This window comes from Sebastes fasciatus, chromosome 7 (assembly GCF_043250625.1).
Source record: "Sebastes fasciatus isolate fSebFas1 chromosome 7, fSebFas1.pri, whole genome shotgun sequence".
Lineage (NCBI taxonomy): Eukaryota > Metazoa > Chordata > Actinopteri > Perciformes > Sebastidae > Sebastes > Sebastes fasciatus.
Genome location: NC_133801.1, coordinates 33913665 through 33935634, shown reverse-complemented (window position 1 = coordinate 33935634; position 21970 = coordinate 33913665). Strand labels below are relative to the sequence as shown.

The following is a 21970-nucleotide window of genomic DNA, read 5'->3' as shown; positions in this document are numbered from 1 at the left end:
CCATCACTCTCCTTCTCTGCTGCGGAAACTTTGCTCCATGCCTTCACCCAGGAGACCGCTGTTTGTGTCCCGTGTGAAACCAGAAGTAAACGTTGACTTATTTCAATTCCCGCAAACTTCAAGCTTACGTAACACACTTAACTTACGTATGTAACACGTGACAAACATAGTAATTATTATTTTTTTTCTCTGCGGCTGTCCACTGACTCCTGGCCGCTGACCTTTGACCCTTCCCACTATCAGTGCATTGAGCGGTTTAGGTCTGGTGTTCACAGACAGCTGATGTTGTCTGTTTCTGGTGTTTATTCAGTTCCTCGCCCAGGGCCCTTAACCAGTTCACCAATGTAATGATCCAAACAGCTGTGATGTCATGATGATGTCATACACCGCTCTCAGGTGTATCAGCAGAGATCTTATCATGCTGAATAGTTTGTAGTAAGTCCTAGATGTTTCAACAGTCCAGCTAAATAGCTTTAGGGAGTCCCATGAAGACCATGAGATGCAGTTAAATGCTCATTAATAAGCTAGTAAGTGGACCTTGAGTTGAGATTATTTTGATCCTAAGGTCAAGAATGAACTTCCATGCCCAAATACTATATTTATTATATATTGGTTATGTTACATACTGCATTCTAAATATTCGCACAAAATATATCTGTGGCATTGGAGCAAAACTTGCTTTCAAGACATGCTGGCTTTACCTTAGTAAAGGGTTTCCTGATGGAAACATAGCGTCCTTTATTAATAATAATAATAATAATACATTTTATTTAATGGTGCCTTTCATGGCACTCAAGGTCACCTTAAATCACATAAAATCAGTAATTTACTTTTTAAGTTACTGTAAATATGTCTCCAACACCTTGCCAGGTTTGATGTCTGTAATTAATCCAAACTGTGATCTGATTTCTGTTGTTCTCTTCCCCCCCCTTCACCACCACTTGCTTTAAATAGACTTTAAATCTTTCATCCCACGGTAGAGGATTCATGCAGCCACTTGCATTAGCACTCTACCCAGCAGATGTTGGTGTTACCAATAATGAAAAGAATCAGTCTACCAACCAAATTATAATTTACCACCTCGATATAGTCAGCATCTGCTGAGCAATAAATATAAATTGCTTAAATTTGCTAAGCATGTTAATGCAAGCCACCATCTGTACTAGTATATCTTTATGCTTTCCTGACGTTTATATGTCCGGCAACTGTGGAAGCCAGGCAGATGCAAGCGAATACATTTTGTAACTTAGAAATATCGTATAATCCAACAGAAATGTACAACATGCATTTCATTAGGTTGCACCAAAAATATATGCTGTCTTCCATGTGTGAATCAGAAGTGTGGTGCAGCAGTGTGTGCAGTATAGTGAAGTGGAGAGCAGCGTAGCACAACACGGCTCTCAGGGTGTGTAATGAAGATAAATTAAGACGTTTTGTTCGTGGATAGTGCTGTGTTTGCTCAAATGCCGAGGATTGCCATCTCCTTAGCCTTTTTCTTGGGAAATTAGGATTCAGTCAGCTGCAACATCACACACCACCTTGCAAGCCGCAGATGTCAGATACTCGCGTCGTTAGAAGTGTGAAAGTGTTCATTCCCCACACTGACAGAGAAAGAGACAGACTTGAGTGAAGGGAGATTATGTAAAGAACAGGTTCTGCCAAGCGGTATGACTGATCAGACAGGTGTTCCGGGCCTGCTGCTGATTCATATAAGACACAGTAACTCATAGGACTGGCTGCTGTCAGAACAGATAGTTTGGATCTTAATTATAAAGGAGAGCAATTTAAACCCTTATACGGCACCATTCAGGGATCTGCTCAGAAATACACAACACAAGTCCACCAGTCAGCCAGCTTCACAAGAGAAAGACCAAACGTGCCCACATAGCATTTAAATTATGGGTTGTGTTGGGGCCTGGGAGGAAATGGGTTTCTGATGGTTTCCTCCGTTCTGCCAGCAGCCTAGAGATTTTACCTGTCAATTTCATATCAAGTTTGGTCAAAGTGGCATTAGGCAGTATATACTGTATTTTTGGCATCATTGGGCAAAAATTCCATAATAACCTTTCAGCATATTGTAATTCAAGTATTCTGAGAGAAAACTAGACTTCTGCTCCTCCTCATGGCTCTGTTTTCAGGCTTTAGAAAATCTAGCCCGTGACAGGAGACTTTGACAAATCACAGGTCATTTCAGAACGAGAGAGCGTTCCTATTGGCTGTGCTCCGGTCATGTGACCGGAACTTGGCGTTCCTTCACCAGATTTCACAATGGCTGCCGCGTCACAAACTCTCTTATTTTACAGCTAAACCGTGCACTACAAGATGATTCTGAAAACATTTGAGGAGAGAAATAGACATTAAAGTAACATAATATTGATTCATATTTGATCAGCGCCGCCTAGTTTGACCGTTTGGTCGGAGTTCGCGAGTGATTGACAGCCGGCTCTCATAGACGGCAGATGGACAGCAGACCTCAGATCAGCTCTTACTGCTTGTTTTCCTCCGGTCTGTGAAATCTTGCAGATGCCGTTAGGAGCACCGGAGGACACAGAGGCACATGATTTTTTTCAGGTTACCTGTTTCATGTACTACTATCACGATAAAGCGACCGTTTTATAAAAATAACTTTTTTTATCGTATTTGCTTCAATTTCGCCTACTTCAGCTTTAACAGTTTGGAAGGTCCTGCATCCTGCCGTGCAACTCATCATGTTGACACTTGTCATGTGCTGTCAGGACCTAATTTCTAATAATTTTCTTGCTGCAAAGCACCACCTCTCTAATTATATGTGGCTGCTGCGTTCTCACCAACAACATGCTGTCATGTTCTGCATCTCTGAGGACAGTTTTATTGAGCACTAATGGTCAACTTCACTAAACTATAACAGTGAAAGTTGAAGCTTTCCTATTTACTACAGTGTTTCGCTGTAATTATGTTTCACATGAAAATTATGTGTTTGCAGTTGGTTAAAAGTTAGAGTGTCTGGAGTTCAAGAGGAGAAAGAAAATCAGACAAAGGGTTAAGGGAAAACATTTTGTAAAATCAGCATGGGAGCTTCGTAATGTTTGGTTAAATGGGTCCTTCACTCCAGTTAGTACTATCATTGTGTATCTGCCATATAGCCTAACATGTTTAAGATGGTGTGTTGGGTCTAATGCAACATTATGCAGACCATTCACATTTGATTCCTTGTGATAAGCGCTTCACTTGTGTTCCCAATATTTCATGCTCTTAGGTATTACATTTTAAAACATAAAGTTATAGTGTGTAGTGTATCCGAGTGTATCCGGTGGTATCTAGACGCAAAAACGCGAATGGCCTTATCTAGAGCCAACCGGGTGCAGAGCCAGTGTGTAGTGTGTGTGTGTGTGTGTGTACGTGGGAAGTGAGTGGTGAAGCAAGAGAGAAGCATTCTAAGGCAATGAAATCACAACGATTCTTATCATCAGGTGATTATACACTAAATAAAACATACTTATTAATATCATATTCACTCACTGGTCCTTTAAACTTTATTAGAATCGCCATATACATACAGGTACATAAATGGAATTTGACCTCTGCATTTAATAATCAATCCTTAGGAGCAGTGGGCTGCTGTGAAACACCCGGGGAGCAACTTGGGGTTCAGTGTCTCGCTCAAGGACTAGGGATGCACCGATCCCACTTTTTCAACCCCGATACCTGGGCTTTGGGTATCGGCCAATACCGAGTACCGATCCGATACCAGTGTTTAATTAATAAGCTCTATGCCTCACTGTGTGGAAGTGACTGGGATTATTCTTTTATGTGTAAGGCAACATCAGGATTTACTTAAACATTATTATTTCAAGTGTAAACCTTTTTAATGCGGCAACAAATTGGTCAAAACTTAAAGAGGAATTAAAATTACAGTATATAATGTATATAGTATATAAACATAGAATTGAATTTATTGGATCGGCTCAATTGTCACAATATCCAATGCAGCTATTTGACACAGTATCGGCCGACATACGCTCCGGTATCAGTGCATCCCTATCAAGGACACTTCGACATGCAGACAGTAGGAACTGGGAATCTAACCACCAACCTTGTGGTTAAAGGATAAACTGCGCAACCCACTGAACAAACTGCTAGGGGGCGCTATCGGGACAATTTGCCACACCAGAGCACGAGACCCATATCAGATATCTATTGTCGCCACGTCGGACAACGACAGTCTAAAGCCTGCAGTGTACTCCAAACAAAACCAACATTGTTCTCACTGGCAGTGGACTCTGAAGTGTGAGCAGGCTTGCCCTTTTATTCCTGTGGCACGGTTAACAAATTCATGTGATTAGTGGTGCTTTTAACATGTGGCTTTAGGGGGCATGTTCCTGGTTTATCTTTAGTTTAATTAAACCTCCCTTATCTTATTTGCACCTTCAGTAGGTGGAGCAGGAAGATGAATCAGCTGCTGAAAACTCTAGAAGAAATCCATCCACTGACTCTGCTCCCTGAATGTGCAAAGACTGTGGGTTATTTTCCCACTTTGTAAAGCGTCTGATACACAGCATACAGTGTTTGAGACAGAACAGGCTGTGTTAATGATTGAGGTTTATTATTAGTGTTTTGACTGCTTGTGATTTCTGCTTCATCACCTTTTTCATGTCATGTCCTTTTTACACATGTAAGAAGGGGACTTCTCTGCTGAATGGATGCCACTGAATTAGACTGTACAGCATTCAGTACATGCATATTCACCGTGGTGAAACAATAACACTGGCTGAACAGTTTCCTGCCGTGGAGTTTTAAAGTGCAAGACAAATTGAATACGCCATATGCTTTGAATGTAAAACATTATTCAGCACTTGGAGGCAGAGTCCAAAACTACTAAGCTGAAGGTAACAGACATGAGAAATAATATTCTTGTCCTCTGAAATATATTTCACTGGGCATACTATAAGCAAAGCTCTCCAAACGATATCAATGCCAACAAGCAAAGCTGTAAAAAGGACCCTTAAGATGCTGCTCTTAAAAAAGATGGCATCTAAGAGCTGATAAGAGCTACAAGCACTGGAATGGATCAATTGTGCAATAGGAAGAGCACTCAGTCATGGGTACTGTTTAATTAATGATGGGGGATAGAGATAGGCTGTTAGCTCCATATTGTCAGTCAAATACTCACAGCAGAGGGTGGCAATGTGAGCTATGTAACTGATACATGAAACAGAAGGAACCGATCTATACTCTCCAGTCTAGTACCATTAATGTCTGTTAAGAGGGCGGCTGCATGACACACATGCACTTTTTAAATTCCTCTGAATGCAGAAGACCAAATTCAATTAATAAAAAAAACATATTAATAAAATATGGAGAGACTTTTTGCTTTGGGTTGTGAGAAAAACATAAAAGAAACAATCACACTGGACTAAACATGTACCTTTATGTCCATCACTATTTAATTTCATTGACAGAAAGCATTAAAGCTTGACATAACTCTTTATAATGTAAATTCAAATTCAAACAAGTAATCCAACAGATTGGAATAATAACAACAATTTCTTTCTCTCATGTTATTTATTCGGTTTTGTTTTGCACATATTCACATTTATCAGAATCTGTCTGGTGCTTCACCTTTTTATTTCTCTAACATTACTCATTGTTCTTTCGTTATAGTCTCTAAATGAAGACAGGATTGAATAAGAGCATAGCAACCCTGAGAGAATGGTTTCAAAACAAACAAATAATTCTATATAGGCCACAAAAAAAAGTCCTTTCCATCATAAAACTCCCCCAATCTGATTTTGAAGCTCAATGAGGTAGTAAATGGGCCTATTGATTAGCGAAGCCTGCATGGATCTACAGCCAATTGTGACCATCAAGAGACTTGTCTTGTCAAAAAATCCTGGGGCAAGACAATAAACCCCCACCTGTCACCCCCCGACTAATACAAGTCAGTTTGTATTGATAATTTGACCAGGACGATTGGAGAAGGGTCAAATTTGTCACACAATGTTCAGTGCCCTCCACTGGTCACAGTACGTAATTACATCTCTATTTATTTATAAAGTTGTATTTTGAAAGAGTTAGCCTGTGTATAAGGGAAGTATACCACCATGTTGTTGTGTCTGCCATGATGCTAGGAATATACATTAGTGCTAATAAGTATCTCCACTGCCACATATTTTAATATTAGCCTAGTTAGAATGGATGTATTACCGAAAATAACCAAAAACTAGCCTACTGACAGTCTCCCGTCTGCCTTTAAGTTAAATGACGGTTAATTTGATTGTGTTTAGCATCATGAGTGTTTACAGCCTCGTTGTCACAGTGATGATTATTTGGCAATTTAGCTATTGTATCATACTATGACTTCCGGTGAATACTTTACAGTAAAATAAATGAACCAAACGCACAATCAGAAGCGAGCTAACAGATAGATGGTGACATGTTAGCGTCTACATCGACACTTTACCTAGTAAGGATAAGTATTAAAGGTCATAGCTCTAATGTAAATAGTGTCGAACACTTTCAAAATAAAACTTTCAAAATCTACAGAGATGTAGTTACGGACTGTGACCACTAGAGGAACACTCGTCATCCTACACTCAACAGTCTATGGGGAGAAGGACTGTGACCACTAGAGGGACACTCGTCATCCTAGACTCAACAGTCTAGTTCAGGGGTCAGCAACCTTTACTATCAAAAGAGCCATTTTAGGCAAAAAAAATAAATAAATAATCTGTCTGGAGCCGCAAAACATTTGAGCATTGTGATGAAGGTAACACAGTTTATATTCTAAGTATATAGTATATAAGTCTAATGCAGTGAGGGCCAAAGAGACAATGTACTACAGAGTATTAGGGTCACATTGAGGGGAAAAACGTCTGAGATTTCCAGAATAAAGTCAACATATCACGAGAATAAAAAATCATAATATAACGAGAATAAAGTCATAACTTTACGAGAAAAAACATCGTAATATTTCGAGAATAAAAAATAAATAAATAACACGTAAAATTACTACTTTATAATATTACGACTTTATTTTTGAAATCTCAGATTTATTATGTTTCCTCTATGTGGCCCTAATACTCCATCATACCGTCGTACCATAGACCTACAAAAATGATAAATAAAAATGAAAATGTAAACAAAAAACGGTTATTCATTTCCACTAATGTTTTTATAAATCCCCAGGGAGCCACTAGAGAGGAGCTGAAGAGCCTCAGGTTGCTTAGAGACCCCTGACCCATGGAGAGAAGACTGTGACAGCGTGATACCGAGAGAATGGATGTTGTTACCAGTAAAGACGGTAAAGACTCGTTTTTTCTATCTCGCTTCAACTCCTCCTGTAATGTTATTGAACCCAACTCCAAACAAAAGAAAATAAGAGCACGGAGTTTAGATTCAATGCTAGCTAGCCTGAAACACGCTAAATGTTAGCTAGCTAGCTGAGTGTTGCCGTTAACAGGTGACACAGTGCTAGCTGGAGCTAAACAGCGCTAAACAACGTGCATTATTAAACCACTATAACGTTAGCCGGATATCTTAAATGCTAGCTAACGTTAGAGCTGATGTGTAGTTGACTTTAGCTAAACAACTTTGTTCAATAAATAATTATAATATAATGTGCTAAAATAAGGACTCACACCCACAGAAGAAGCTCTGCAGGTGAATTAATACCGTTAAAGTCCTTTTAGCTGGCATCTCGTACATGTTGCTAACCTATGAGTCTTATAACCAGCAGCATTAATGTGTGCACCTGTTAGTGGAGATTTTGTGGAAACACTTTGAGCACAGCTCTGGTAACATGATCTGTTGTTTTACTCCTTTCTTACACAATAATAACCTGCTAATAAACAAACAGCCAGATGTTGGATAAGCCTAACCCTAACCCTGACGTTACGCAGTGGCAGACACTGATGCGATGCCACTCCTTAGAACTAACATAGGGACACCTTTTCTTTTCTTTTTCTTTCTCTCCTCAGCACCAGTGAGCCCATGGATGAGTGAGACGGGATGCTGCGCTGCAGAGAGAGAGAGAGAGAGAGAGAAAGAGAGAGAGAGAGAGAGAGAGAGAGAGACTCAGCCTCAGTCAGCCGGCTGCAGCGGTGGAGGCTGACTGAGACTGAGAGGAGACCAAACCACATCTCCGTCCACCACCACGACGCACAGCACCCAGCACCGGCACAAAGCTCCCTGAAGTGGAACAAGAGGTTTGGTTTCGCTGGAGGGGGGAAGAGCTGGCCACCGAGAGAAATCATGTCGATTTGTTTCTGTTTCTTGACTTGAGAGGATGTACTGTTTACTGGCTAACCAGATAGAGCGACAGAAACCAGGAGCCCGGACTTGATATCCTTAATCCCGCTGCTTTCCATTCCTGTGTTTGGGTCGGCCGGTCTGGAGGGAGAGAGAGAGAGACAGCACGGCGGTCACCAGAGCCCGGAGCACCTGGGAGAGAAGAGAAAAAGAGACACGAGGGACCACTTTTTTATATTTCCGTGAGTAAAGTATTTGACTTTAATGTTTCCATTTGTTTCTGTTCATGTTGTAACGTCGCTCCAGCTGTTTATGAGTGAAGGCAGGTTGTTCAGAGAGAGACAAGTTCTGCTGACAATGCTGCTGATAATAATCTCAATACCACTTCAAATGAGCTCAATAGTTTTGGATGGTATCATTTAGAGAGATACCAGAGTTATTGTGCTTTTAACGTACAACCTCCTGCTCTTCAGTCTGGCTTATTATTTCTCCCCATGTTTCAATAACTTCCTGCCTTTTCATAAAGAGTGACTGGTGTCCAAATGAAGCATGTGGGCGATGGAGCTATTGAGTATCAAGATGTCTAAACACACACACAAAATGAATAATTTCTGCTATTTATTATGCCTTGGGAAAATCAGATTTGAGGTCAAATTAAAGGTGTCCTACACTGAACCACCATCAGCCTTGAAAAGAGAGACTTTGAGATGTATTTACACTGAAGTGGGGTTGAGATCTTGCTGCTTTTGATAGCAGCTCAAAGGGATCTTTGAAAATGTTTTATGAAAGAAAAGAGCTCTCCTGCAAGGGCAGAGGCAGGTCCTTTTTTTGTTTTTTTGGGAGTGCATCTTTAGGTTAGCAGAGCAGGAGGCATCTAACACACCACTTACCACACAAGTAGACCCACAGGAATTATCTGATCAGAGATATGCAAATTTCCCAAACTCTAATTTTGCGGCTTCGCTGCGGTTGAATGTTTAGTATAATGCTATCGTCTGACTGTGCTGGTGACAGTCGGGTTGTGCATTGTGGCTCAGGGGCTCACAGACTCTCGTTTGATCTTATTGATTTGGCTTTTTCAGGGCTGTGTTTGGATGATGCACAGAGAGCAAGGGGTGTTATTAAGCCATTATTCAATTAGGAATATTATTTCCATTTTTTTTTCTTGAAATTTGTGTCTTTCTTTTCAATGACAGCAATTAGCCAAGTGGTGACGGATAGAATAGAGTCTGCCAGAGGAAAACACAACCTTTAAAAGTGTGTCTGCTGTCAGTAAATCCCCCTGCTGCTTTGGTGCCTCTTAATTTTTTAATGCAGGTCCATTCAGAGACTCTAAGAAACAACACCATACTATTTTAGGGCCTGTTTCTAATTTAGAGTCACCAAGTATGTCACTTCAATATTCAAGACTACTGAAAAGATTTATACCCTGAACCTTTGGACCAATTTACGTTTCTAAAAATACATAAACTAATTTGTGCATGCTTCAGCCACTCCAGAATTTGACACAGATCAAATATAGTGGTACTGCTGATAGAAACATCACTGATGTAAACAGCATCAGAGCACATGTCTGTGTACAATTCCAAAATGTGACTCCGAGGCTGAAATCCCAAAAGAAAAAGAGAAAAAAAAAATTACAAATAAGAGAAAAAAAAGTGAGAATTTTAGGAAGAAATATGTTTTTGCTATTCCATGAATCGTGATACTCAAAATTCTCTCGTGACGCATGCGGCAGGCCCTGACCCCCAGGTTGAGCTACATACTATGTGGATGTGTGTAAGTGAGAGTGGGATATGCACTGAGAAAAGTAGCCTACTCAGTCTTTTTTTGCTTCAAGCACAATTTACATTCTTTGAAGTATTGTGAGTTGAGCACATCTATTTCCAACTGTTATGCCACATAAACTGAACTGTAGTTGTACTGTATTGTTTGCAACATGGACACAATCAATATTATATTTTTAATTCTAATTCTGGCCATATCAGCAAAATCAGTTGGCTTTTTGTTTTCGTATACACACTGCTCTCTTTACGTTTTGTCAGTGTTTTTTTTTTTTACTGATACCAACCAGTAAATACTTTCCCTGTAAAGGCAGGTATAGTATTTAACTTTAATTAATGTATTGGAGCCTGTTTGACTCAAGGTTGCTTTACATACAGTATGTTACTGTGCAAAAAAAAATTCTAAATGTCCGTTCAAATTTACATCAGTAACTGTATCTTTGAATCTTCCTTGTACGCAGTGTCCGAAATGATCTTTTTGACTCACCGGCCAGGGGGACTGGTAGATGAAAAAATCCACCGGCCAAGCATATTTTTTAGTGGCCAAAATAATAAATTGCCTTTTTGTGTCACATATACATTTCATTGAGATAATGAAGTATATATATACTTAGAGAAGAGGCCAGAGCAAAATTTGCAGCAACATAATTTAAATATATTGACGGTTAATCAATTCAAGCCAGAATACTAGGCTTGGGCGGTACCTATTTTTTCATACCTTCCTGACATTTCACCAGGTATAGGCTACTAAAACAATAAATCCCATGTCCCCTTTCAACATCGACTTCTTTATTACCGTTTGCATACGTTTTTTTGTTATGAAATTAAACAGGTCATAATTCCCTCTCTATTATCTATTGTAAATTGCTGTGGGAACATCCCCTTCAAACAACTGGATTTATTGAAGTTTCTCGCCAAAAACGACATTTTGAAGATTGAATTGAACATGCATCATCATAACATTAGACTTAGCATTTGCTCAATACTAATTTTTACTGAATAGAACATACAAAATGAACGCACCATACTGTCAGTCAATGACACCTCCCGTGATTGAAATCGTCAGGACGAGAGCTATTTAACGGTAGCTATTAGTATTGTCCGATTTCTGGTTTGGACCCACGGTGGGACTCTGGGGTGGTGGCCCGACGTGCTGCTGTACTCCGCACACCTGGGACTGGATCACGGTATGGGCGACGGATTGCTGTACGGGCCGCACAGCAGGGAGGAAGTTCCCACTGTAACATACTCTCGTGGGCTGACAGGCTTCTAGTGACACATTATGCACACACAAGGTTCATTCCCATCCACAATGCAGTGATTGTTTTCAAGAAATCTTGTTGATAGTGAGTTTACAGCATCCCAAACACATTTTTTATCGTCCCCGGAACGACAGGACGCCGTTAGTCTCTAGCCCTGACAGTAGAAAAACGAGTACTGTCACATTTAAAAATGTTGGCATTGACTTGGTAACGAAGTTACATTATCGGTTCTTGTAACATTCCCTGTGTGTGTGTCAGACTCCGACACAGCAGCACGCCTGTAAATGACAGCAAAACGCGGTAGAGACTCAGTGTAACCAAGCATAGTTTTTTATTACATGACTATTTTGGTGCAAACGTTTACTCACCAGTGTGGTGGATAGCCTTCCGAGATGTACTCGCCAAACCTGCATTTGGTGCTTGGTTGGTGTTAGTTTCGGACCCTGCCTGTACAACTATAAATCACTGTTAAAAACATGTAACCTACGTCACAGTCTAATGCTGCCATGGCTTCCTGTTAGTGTTATACAGTACGGCATCCATTAAGACTTAATGATGGAAGTCTAACTTGGAGGCATGCTTGTGATTTTAAATGGGCTATAATTTGCCATAATGTTAATCTAGATATATATTTCATGAGACCTAATGTGCTTAAATGATTTTCATATCAGCCCACTCCACCGCTTAGTTTAATTTCCTGAGATCGTCTGAAAATGGTTCGTCTCACCAAGAGAGGTATAGTTAAAGTCGCCAGACACAGTCCTAATCAAAAGAAGCTTCACCTGGATGCATATCAGGGGAATAGATGGAGGGAATGAACAGCTGGGCCACGTTTTTACTTGGCACGAATCAGAGATACCCCTATCCTTATTGGATGTAAATCAGTTATTTGCTTGCAATACATGCGATAAAATGTTGGTAAATCCACTTGGGGGCAGGTGTGAGATGAAATGCAAATCGGTAGATTGGCCAACCTTGATGGAAATTGAATATGTCTTGAAGTTACAGCTGTCCCATCTTCTTAAATGAAATGATTATTGACATGGGCCAGCAGACATAGATTTATTAGTATAGCTAATTGAAAATGACAACCCCAGTGAAGGCAAGGCCCTTGGGACACTTGAGAAAAATGCATACCAGCAGTGACAAGAGAGAGGCCAGGGATAGAAACCGTCTCACAGAGAATATGGCACCCAAGGGAGTCCTATTTTCCCTGACAAATCTGAGACTAATAAAGGGGAAACGGACAAAAATGTCTCGCAGATCACACTTCGTACTCAACATGTCCCTGTTGTCTGTTTTCCATACAATGTTAGCAAATATATCCGAAGAGATATGGTATCACACAGCAGCACAGGGTGTATAAAGAGTACAGAGTCAGTATACAGAGCACTGTGTTTGTTCCTCTTTGGTGACACAAAAGTGAAGCTAGGAAGTGTTTGGAAATTGCCAGGCATCCTGAAAATCTGTAAACAACATGTTTTTTCTTCCCTTGTCCAGAGAATGCAAGGGTGTAATTTTGCTCTCAAAACACAACAGTGACTAAGAATGTAGGTCCCGGGCATGTTTCCCTGGCAAGATTTGAGATGACATGCATTTGTTAGATTAAAGACATTCTATTTTTTAAGAAATGTTGCTTCTCTTGACGATGGCAAACCTCGTCCTTGGCTGCCTTCCTATCTTGCACTTTGTTTGTAAGGGAGGCCCACTGGTCTTGCAGAGCCTGTAAGACAAACATCCCTCAGGACCCATCTGACAACTTAATTTATATAATTGCTTAGAAGCATCTACGTAGGAAAGACTGACTTTCTGCACCCTCCTCCACTTGTCACTGTTATGAATGACTTGGATTTGACGTCCAATGAGTCAAACAGACAATCTCGTCTCACACTGATGTTGTCTTACTAAAGCATGTGTGAACTACAAAAGATGTTAATTTGATTACAGTGTTTGCATGAGCCTTCTTATGGAAAACAGTTTCAGTCTCATATCTTCATCTTCTTGCATTTTTGTCGGTGCTCTGATCTGGTGATGCAGCCAGCAGATTGTACAATAAATCCTTTTGCCATGACAAATGTGTACATATGTTAAGCAGTAATCTAATTAAGATGAGTGACATGACAGCAGCATCAACAACGTGTGGCCCTTTCTCTCTTGATGTTGGCAGCCTGCGAGTCCTTTGGTAGCAGCCGATCTAAATGGCTGAAATAACTTGTTTTGGTTAGGTAATGTGTCCCACAGCCTCAGGTTGGTTAATTATGCAGCCCCTTTATCTGTTTGTCTTTGTGCTGTCCTCATTGTGTTAACTTTGAGCAAGTCATCTGCAGTTACCTGCAGGCGTCCTCTGTGCCACAGCTTAAATGGGTGGTTGGGAAAATGTTAAAGGTTATTAATTGCATGTATGGAATGAGGCGTTGTGATTTTGATTAGTATTTGAAATAGGGCTGTCAAAATCAACACGATAACACGATAACACGTTAACGCAAATTCGTTTTAACACCAGTGATTTCTTTAATGCATTAACGCAATTGATCTTTCGGAGGTTGTAGCGGGCTCAGTTTTAAAGCTAGAGTGAAGAACATATGAAACTAGAAAAAACCTAAGGAATCCGTTGGTACCATGACATGACCAGCTTGCCACAAAGGAGGTTAAATAACACTCCAAACTAAATTTTGGCGAGGAAAAATGTAAAGATTATCCGTGGGATGCAAATAAAGTGCCAGGAACGTCCCAGTAGCCTCTGCTTTACAGAGCAACGCAACATAAATAACGTTGCGGATAGTTTAAAACCACCTTTCTGATGTTGAATGTTAGCTAAACTAGCTAGCATTAACTAACTAACCTCATGGAGTTTCTCAACTCAGTTACCAGTGGTGGAAAGCTAACAAGCTAGTTTGTAAAGGAATATATAAAATAAATTAAAATGATCTCCACATTTACCAGCTGAAACAATAACGTGATGAACACAACAATGCATCAATATTTATAATCCAATAATGTAATATGTATAATTATGCTATAAAAGTTATTTGTAGGGCTGTCAAAGTTAATGCGATAATGCATTAACGCAAATTAGTTTTTGCGCCACTAATTTCTTTAACGCATTAACGCAACTTGATGTTTTTGTTTGTAGTGGGCTCAGTTTTAAAGCTAGATACTCACATCATATAATCTAAAAAACCTAAGGAATTCATTGGTACCTGCCATGTCATACCAGCCTGTCGTGAGGAGGCTGAATAACACTCCATAATTAAGCTAAATTTTGGCGAGGAAAAACTGTCATGGCCATTTTCAAAGGGGTCCCTTGACCTCTGACCTCCAGATATGTGAATGAAAATGGGTTCTATGGGTACCCACGAGTCTCCCCTTTACAGACATGCCCACTTTATGATAATCACATGCAGTTTGGGGCAAGTCATAGTCAAGTCAGCACACTGACACACTGACAGCTGTTGTTGCCTGTTGGGCTGCAGTTTACCATGTTATGATTTGATCATATTTATTATGCTAAATGCATTACCTGGGAGGGTTTCTGGACAATATTTGTCATTGTTTTGTGTTGTTAATTGATCCAATAATACATATGTTTGCACAAAGCAAGCATATTTGCCCACTCCCATGTTGATAAGAGTATTAAATACTTGACTAATCTCCCTTTAAGGTAAATTTTGAACAGATAAAAAATGTGCGATTAATCATGATTAACTATAGACAATCGTGATTTATCGCAAATAAATATTTTAATTGATTGACAGCCCTAATTTGAAATAACAAAAGCCCCCCCTTGATTGAAAATATTTGGCCGTCATATTTGGCAGTTATTGGGACAACATAGCAAACCTTTCCCCTGTAATATTACAATGTGTGCAGTAGCACCCCTTACACAAGCGGATTTCTACTTTAGTCCCATTACTCATGTGTGGAAATAGGTGGTGGAGGAAGGTTTGATTTGTCTTCTTTGGAAATAGTTTGTCAGTGAAGTGAACACCACGTATTTGTGGAGATGGTATGGAGAGAGTAGTGATGATGGTGATGGTGGGGAATAGCCCGGGGATGGAGTGTTTTTCAGTAGGCAGCTCCTGATTTTATGTGACAGTAAAGGGCCTTATCTTCCAGGGCCATGATGAAGCACAACACTCTTTGATTTTTTATCTTCCAAACGTCTAACAATCTCATGCTCGAGACAGATTAGCGAGATGAAGGTGTAAAAAACGGGCTCTGCGGTTTCAGGGGAGTCGAATACAGTCAAATACAGGGTCTAAGGCTATATCTGCATCGCGCTGATAGTACAAAATGAAAGATTAGCTGAAATTACTGACGTACTTTTGACCTTCAGGTTCAAGAAAGTCAAAAAATAGGATTCGTCTTATGGCGTGATTTGATTATTTTTACGTTAGTAAACAATTTGATGTGTGGCAGACAGTAAATGGGAGAAAAAGGGGATAACGTGGGAGGTTCGTGCATAATCTGTAGTTGAACTTGGTAGCTAATCTTTGAGTAGTCAATCTGTTAAAAAATCAGTAAGTTTGTCCTTGTTTTTTCAGTGCAACGGCACGAGAGAGCATCTTACTCTCAGTCTCTTTTGTGCTCTACATTTATTTCTGTTTCTCATTACCTCAGACAGGGCATTGATCCCCTAAAGAATTATTTTTTTCTTCACCCCTCTTAAAATTCATTGGAGCCCAAACCTTTCTTAACAAGTCTTTCTCTATTTCTGTGGTATCTTAATAAGTCAAACCTCTAAAGACATCGAGAGTAACTCTGGGCCAGCGTACGCAGTGTCGACAGAAATCAAAGGCACCTCGAGAGATCAGTGAAATTTCATGTAACATTTTGTTATTATACCTGATTATGTATAATTACCTTTTTACATTCTGATCTTTAACCCTAATGAAAATGTCTTTCGGCCCCGTTGGTTAACAATCCTCTTTGCTAGCTCATTAATGTGAAATTGCTTCTCGGCTTCTTGTAAAAGCTTGTCCCTAAAACAAAGAACATGCATCCCCCTTTACAGAAACTGTTTTCAATAATTAATTGGATCTTAAATCCTGTGTCGTTGCATCATTCATATGTTTTTATTGGGACTTTGATTTTCACCTGCCATAACACTGATTTTTAATGTTATATGTTCCTGTTAGATTGGAAGTGTTGAAGCTTTTGTTAGGCTTATGTGACAGGCTGTTAAAATGCTTTGCAAAGCTTTTTTGCAATGTGGAGTGTAATGTCAGTCAGGTCTTGAATCCATAACAATATTTTCAATACTTCTCTGTAGGGATGGCTCGATACCACTTTTTCATGTCCGATACCGACAGAGATACCGCAACCATGAGTATCTGCCAATACCAATCTGACTGCATACTGTCTTTTTCCCTCTCTTAAACAGCTAAGCTGTTAATAATACATTTGTATGGATGCACTTTGCATCTAAAGGAAATCATGCTCAAACTATGAAACAAATATTCTACTCCCCTAAAGGAAGAAATGCATAGCCCACAACATGATGCAATACTGTTGCTTCTTTTAATTTACATTTTTCCACACACAAATGTAGGAGAACTTTTAGCAGGGTTTTTTAATTGGTCAGCACTGTTCAAACATTCAAAATGAAAGTCAAAGTGCAACTTTGTGCAAAAGTTTAAATCTGAGTATTCTACTCAGCAGTATATAGAGTAATTAAAATGAGCTCCACCAATACCAGCTGCAACATTAAAGCATCAATGATTATAATCCAATAATATAATATGTGTTATTCTGAAATGGGCCATTCCGCACATTGAGTACTTTTACTTTTGGTACTTATGTTGATGCTAATACTTTTGTACTTTTACTTGTAGTATTTTACACTGTAGTATAACTACTTTTATTTGAAGTAGAGATCTGAGTCCACCGCTGTTGTTAACATTAGAAATATTAAAAGGATTTCCTTTCTCTCGCATACAGTGCAGTGCGTGCTCTGTTTACCTCTTCATCGTCTTCATCTATAGTAAAATCGGTAGTTACCATTTTAGTTTGTTTTGGAGCGACATGAGGTTTTGTCAAACAAAATAAAACGTTCTCTCAAAACATTCGGGGCATTATGGGCAGAAATGACCTGGCAACGCCGACATAGACGAGCATATGTGTCGGGGCTGAACCCGGTTGTTAACAGATAGTTTAGGCTAATGGATCGTATCGGATTACAGCTTTTTTTTATCTCAGATATCCAATCCAGTGATATTAATAACCAGTATTGGACTGATACTGAGTATCGGATCAGTGCATCCCTACTTCTCGGATGTTTTTTGTCAAGGCCTTCTTAGTGTCCACTAACTCACAGTGAAGATGCACAGTGACATCGCTTGCAACCCAGTGGGCATTTTTTTTGGAAAAGAAAGCAGGAATGCTTTTCATTAACAGGAGGAGGAGTGTTTTGTGGTTCACCTTTCTTACAGCACTAAGTCATGCATCCTGCAGGCTCATGATGAGTTGCTACTGTACGTTCCACTCTCATGCCTCCTTTCTCCCGAGAGATGAAATGTGTGCGGTGGTATCTGTCAGAATACAACTAACAGGGCTACTATGCTTAGCTGTGCTTGTGCAGCATACCTCCCTGTTCATCGTCTTGTGACAAACACTGGATTTATTCCACCAAAGTGAGGATGCTGTAGAATAATTTCCTCAATATCCTTCTGTTATGCTATGACATAACTGTACTCATATGAATGGATAATGATTGATGCTGAGTGATTTCATGTTTTTCACCAGTGAATCCCTGATGAAAATCTCGATCTGATACATTAACTATACAAAAAATGAATGACTAACTTGATGTGAAACGGTAATATTAAGCAGAAATCTGCATCATATTCTCCAGGAATACATCAGTATACAGAATGCATGCTGTTATAAATGTAGGACTTAAAACCGGTAAAATGTCCTCCAGATATTAGGATGATGGGAAGCTTCATTAGGCATTGAGATAAGACGGAAGCACTGATGCATTTTACAGGAAAGAAAGCTGCTCTGTGAAGCTTTTATTCAAAGCTCCTATTGTTTTGGGAATGCAGATGTTTGGTTTTACACAGTTTCTTTCTCAGCTCTCAGCTCACTGTGGGTAGCAGGGCTCCAGACTAACGTTTTACATTGGTTTCACTGGTGCGCCTAACCTTTTCATTTAGGTAAATCAGCACATCATTTAGGTGCACCCAAAATTTTTCAACGTGCCTTTTGGCGCGGCATTAATACATTTTAAATGTGTTGTCAGTTCCCATAGGCCTACACTAGGGATGTCACAATACCAGAAACTTGTCGATACCAGTACCAGTGAAATTCCATGATTCTCGATACCAATTTGATACCACGGTAAAAAACTAAATTAAAACAATAAATCCCATGTATTTCAACCTCCACTCCTATATTACCGTTTGCATACTGTTTTTTGTTCTGAAGTTAAACAGCTCATAATTCCCTCTCTATTACAGTATGTATTTTATATTGCTGTGAAAACATCTCCTTCAAACAACTGGATTTATTCAATTTTCTCGCCCAAAACTACATTTTACGAGAGTACATTTGAATACATCATGATAACGTTAGAATTCACCTTCGCCTAATACTCATTTTTCGACTCATCATACTCATCATCTGAATAGAGCCTGAATGCACCAGAATGTAAATCAATGGCGCCTCCCGTTAACCAGCTCTCGTCCTGCCGATTTCAACACGGTTTTGTCGTTCACATTGTAGCATTATCGATAGTGAGTTTACTGCGTCCCGAGCAGTCTTACAGTCCTACGGTACCGTCAGGTATCCACGTGTTTACATATTACGTTGGTATAAGAGTAGCGTAATGTAACGTGTACATAGCGAGTGTGTGGTGTGGTCAAGCGACAGAGAGAGAGAGATGTGCTCAGATCAGATCAGCTGGCTGGTGATTGATCGGAGCAGAGAAGAATTTAGCGTTAAAGTTGTCTTGTGTTATTAAATGTACAGTGTGACACAACACACACACACACACACTTTTTGCACACCCCACTAATGAAATTAATCTGGCACCTCTGATCAAGAATAGGCATATTACAGGTGATCAGGGAGACAGGTGGTGGAGCAGTGCTCCACTGGTGAGCAGCTTTTTTCTTGACGTAAAAGCAATCTCTATTTCTTCATTTTGAATTACCGGTAGGCCTATGTTTTATGGTTGTGATGTCGCTCGAGGACGAGTACAGGGCACGGTTTCACACATACAGAGACAGAAGTGTTAAATGTCAGGAGCACCGGTGCGACCAATGAAAATATTTAGTCACACTCGACAGATTTTCGGTCACATATGTGACCAAAATGGTTGCACTTTGGAGCCCTGGGTAGCATCATGGCTGCAGTGATCCTGAATCCTGAAGTCATAATATGACAAAAACATTGATTTCTGCTGTGATGGTATTTCTCTGGTTTAAACATATTTTTTTCCGCATGTCATGGTTGCTCTGCCATTATTTCAATATGCATAATCATTTATTCACACGCTCGACATTTTAATTCACAAGTCAAAGTTCAACCTTCCTTGTAATGTCTCTCAAAACGATTAGCTCTTAAAACGATAAGATAAGCAACGGGTGAGAGGCTACTGAATTGTCTCATTTCCCAGCAGTGTGGTAGATCAATAAATGTAATAGTTAACATAATGGGAGATTAATGGGAGATGTGACAGCGAGGGATTACGGAACAATATCGTTAGCAGATGTGTAAATTGGAGTAGCGAAATGCAGCCTTACATTATTAAAGTAACAGAAACCTTTTTTCACCGTAGCTTGTTTAAAAAAAAAAAAAAATCCTTTCACTTAACAATGCAGCTTTCAAATTATCCCGCTGACTTCTTGCTGAAGTCTCATGTGAGCCTTTGACAAGCAGCTTCCAATTGGTCAACAACTGAAGGTTTGTAATTAATCAGCTACTACTGCTGCACAGACGGGTATGGTGGTCTGGAACAGACACATGAGTATCTGCTGTATCTAGTTTGTTTAATTAGTTGTGTTTGAAAGAGAGAACTCTTATGGAATGGTCTCAGATGGGAGCATTCTGTTCTTTTGCATGTCTTATCCTATTTGCGTCAAATTGTGCATAATTTGTTTTCAACCATTTTCCATAGTATACAGTGTATCTTTGTGGTTTAGGCCACGTCTACACGTATACCGATATTTTTAAAAATGTATTAAGGTATCGCGAACGCTCAGGTTCAGGCAAGATTGCAAAATAATCATTAGACATGTGTATAAAACAAACGCTTGTATGATAAGAGATGAGTGCGTAAGAGAGAACATTGCATTCTCAGAGAGAATTTGTCAGAATTTCAATCCAAACATATGTCAAATTGCATTGAAGTCTATGGGATCCAAAAGGGGGCGGGGCCTTGACTTTTAGTACCCGTATGTGCCCGTAGTACCCGTATGTGCCGATCTGATGTATGACAATCCCTCCTCCTTCTCCCCAGAGAACAGACAACAACGCTCAACAGAGATGAGAAGGCAGCAGGATGGCTCCCTCCTTAGCTACTTCCATCATCAGCTTCGGAAAAAAACAATGTGTTTAATTCTTTTTTTACAACTTGCCTGATCGGGCAGTTGAGTTGCTTGATTTACTAGCCTGACGTGCCCCGGGCAATTGGGCAATCCTTATTGTTGAGCCCTGGGAGCCCGGACAGTCGAGATTTTAAGAGTCTTGAGAGTGGACTGCATCGCTATTAAAGGTGCCCTGCAGAGTTTTCTTGCAAACAAACAAAGGTTATGTTTACATTCAGTGTTGCTCACCAAAACTGTCTAACAAACGTGCCAAGTGCAGTACTATACTCTATATTCATTTTAACAGACTAAATGAAAATAAAGGCACCGTACAAATATTGCAATGCAGTTAATGGCACGTTATATCCAGGCCCAACTAAAGGTCATTCAGTCCATCAGGCCAATGTTTCTCTCTACTCTGTCTTCATGGGATTTATGTTAATGTCGCTGATGTAGCCTAAACACATTTAAAGTATGAAGAGAGGGATCATTTTAAGAGCCTTGAAGCATTCTGTTGGTGAGCTACAGTTCCAGTTAAGTGTCTTAACAAACTATATGCTTTGGCTACATACTGCACTGGCTTAATAGGCAATTTTAAAGTGAGCCGTTGTGTTAAATACAGCCAGAAGAAGAGTTAAATTTAAGCTATGCTGATTATGTTGTCTTTTCTTCTAATGTAATCGCCCTCATGTTCTGGTCTAATGATTTTTTTTGTCTTAGAGTTTAGGCAAGGCGAGTTTATTTATATAGCACATTTCAGCAGCAATTCAAAGTGATCAACATAAAACATCAAAAGCATCGAGAAAGAAAGTGCACCACAAAAGAACATTCAGATACAATTAAAAACAACCATTAAAGGCAGGTATCATATACAAGAAGAGAAGTTACAGTTAAGTGTAAGAAATGGATAATTATTTGATTTAATAAAAGGCAGCGGCAAACAGAAAAACCTTTCAGCCTTGATTTAAAAGAACTGACACCTGCAGTTTGTCTCAGATATATGGTGCATTAAAACTGAACGCCACTTCTCCAGGTTTAGTTTTGATTCTGGGGACAGGAAGTAGAGCTGTCCCAGAGGCTAGAAGATCAGACACTTATTTTGGCCCTTAACCATTCAGTGCTTTATAAACCAACAGTAGTATTTTATAGGGCTGTCAAAGTTAACGCA

At 39.7% G+C, this 21970-nt stretch overlaps 1 protein-coding gene across 4 annotated transcripts in view; it reads left to right on the top strand.

Moving 5' to 3' along the window:
* The first annotated feature begins 7171 nt into the window (after positions 1-7171).
* The window catches only part of cntn5 (contactin 5), a 179035-nt gene continuing 164236 nt past the window's right edge, over positions 7172-21970 (top strand). For all 4 annotated transcript variants that reach the window (XM_074640435.1, XM_074640434.1, XM_074640433.1 and 1 more), the window contains exons 1-2: positions 7172-7270; positions 7956-8468. The gene's annotated coding sequence lies outside the window, so the exon portion shown is untranslated. The remainder of the gene's footprint in view (positions 7271-7955; positions 8469-21970) is intronic.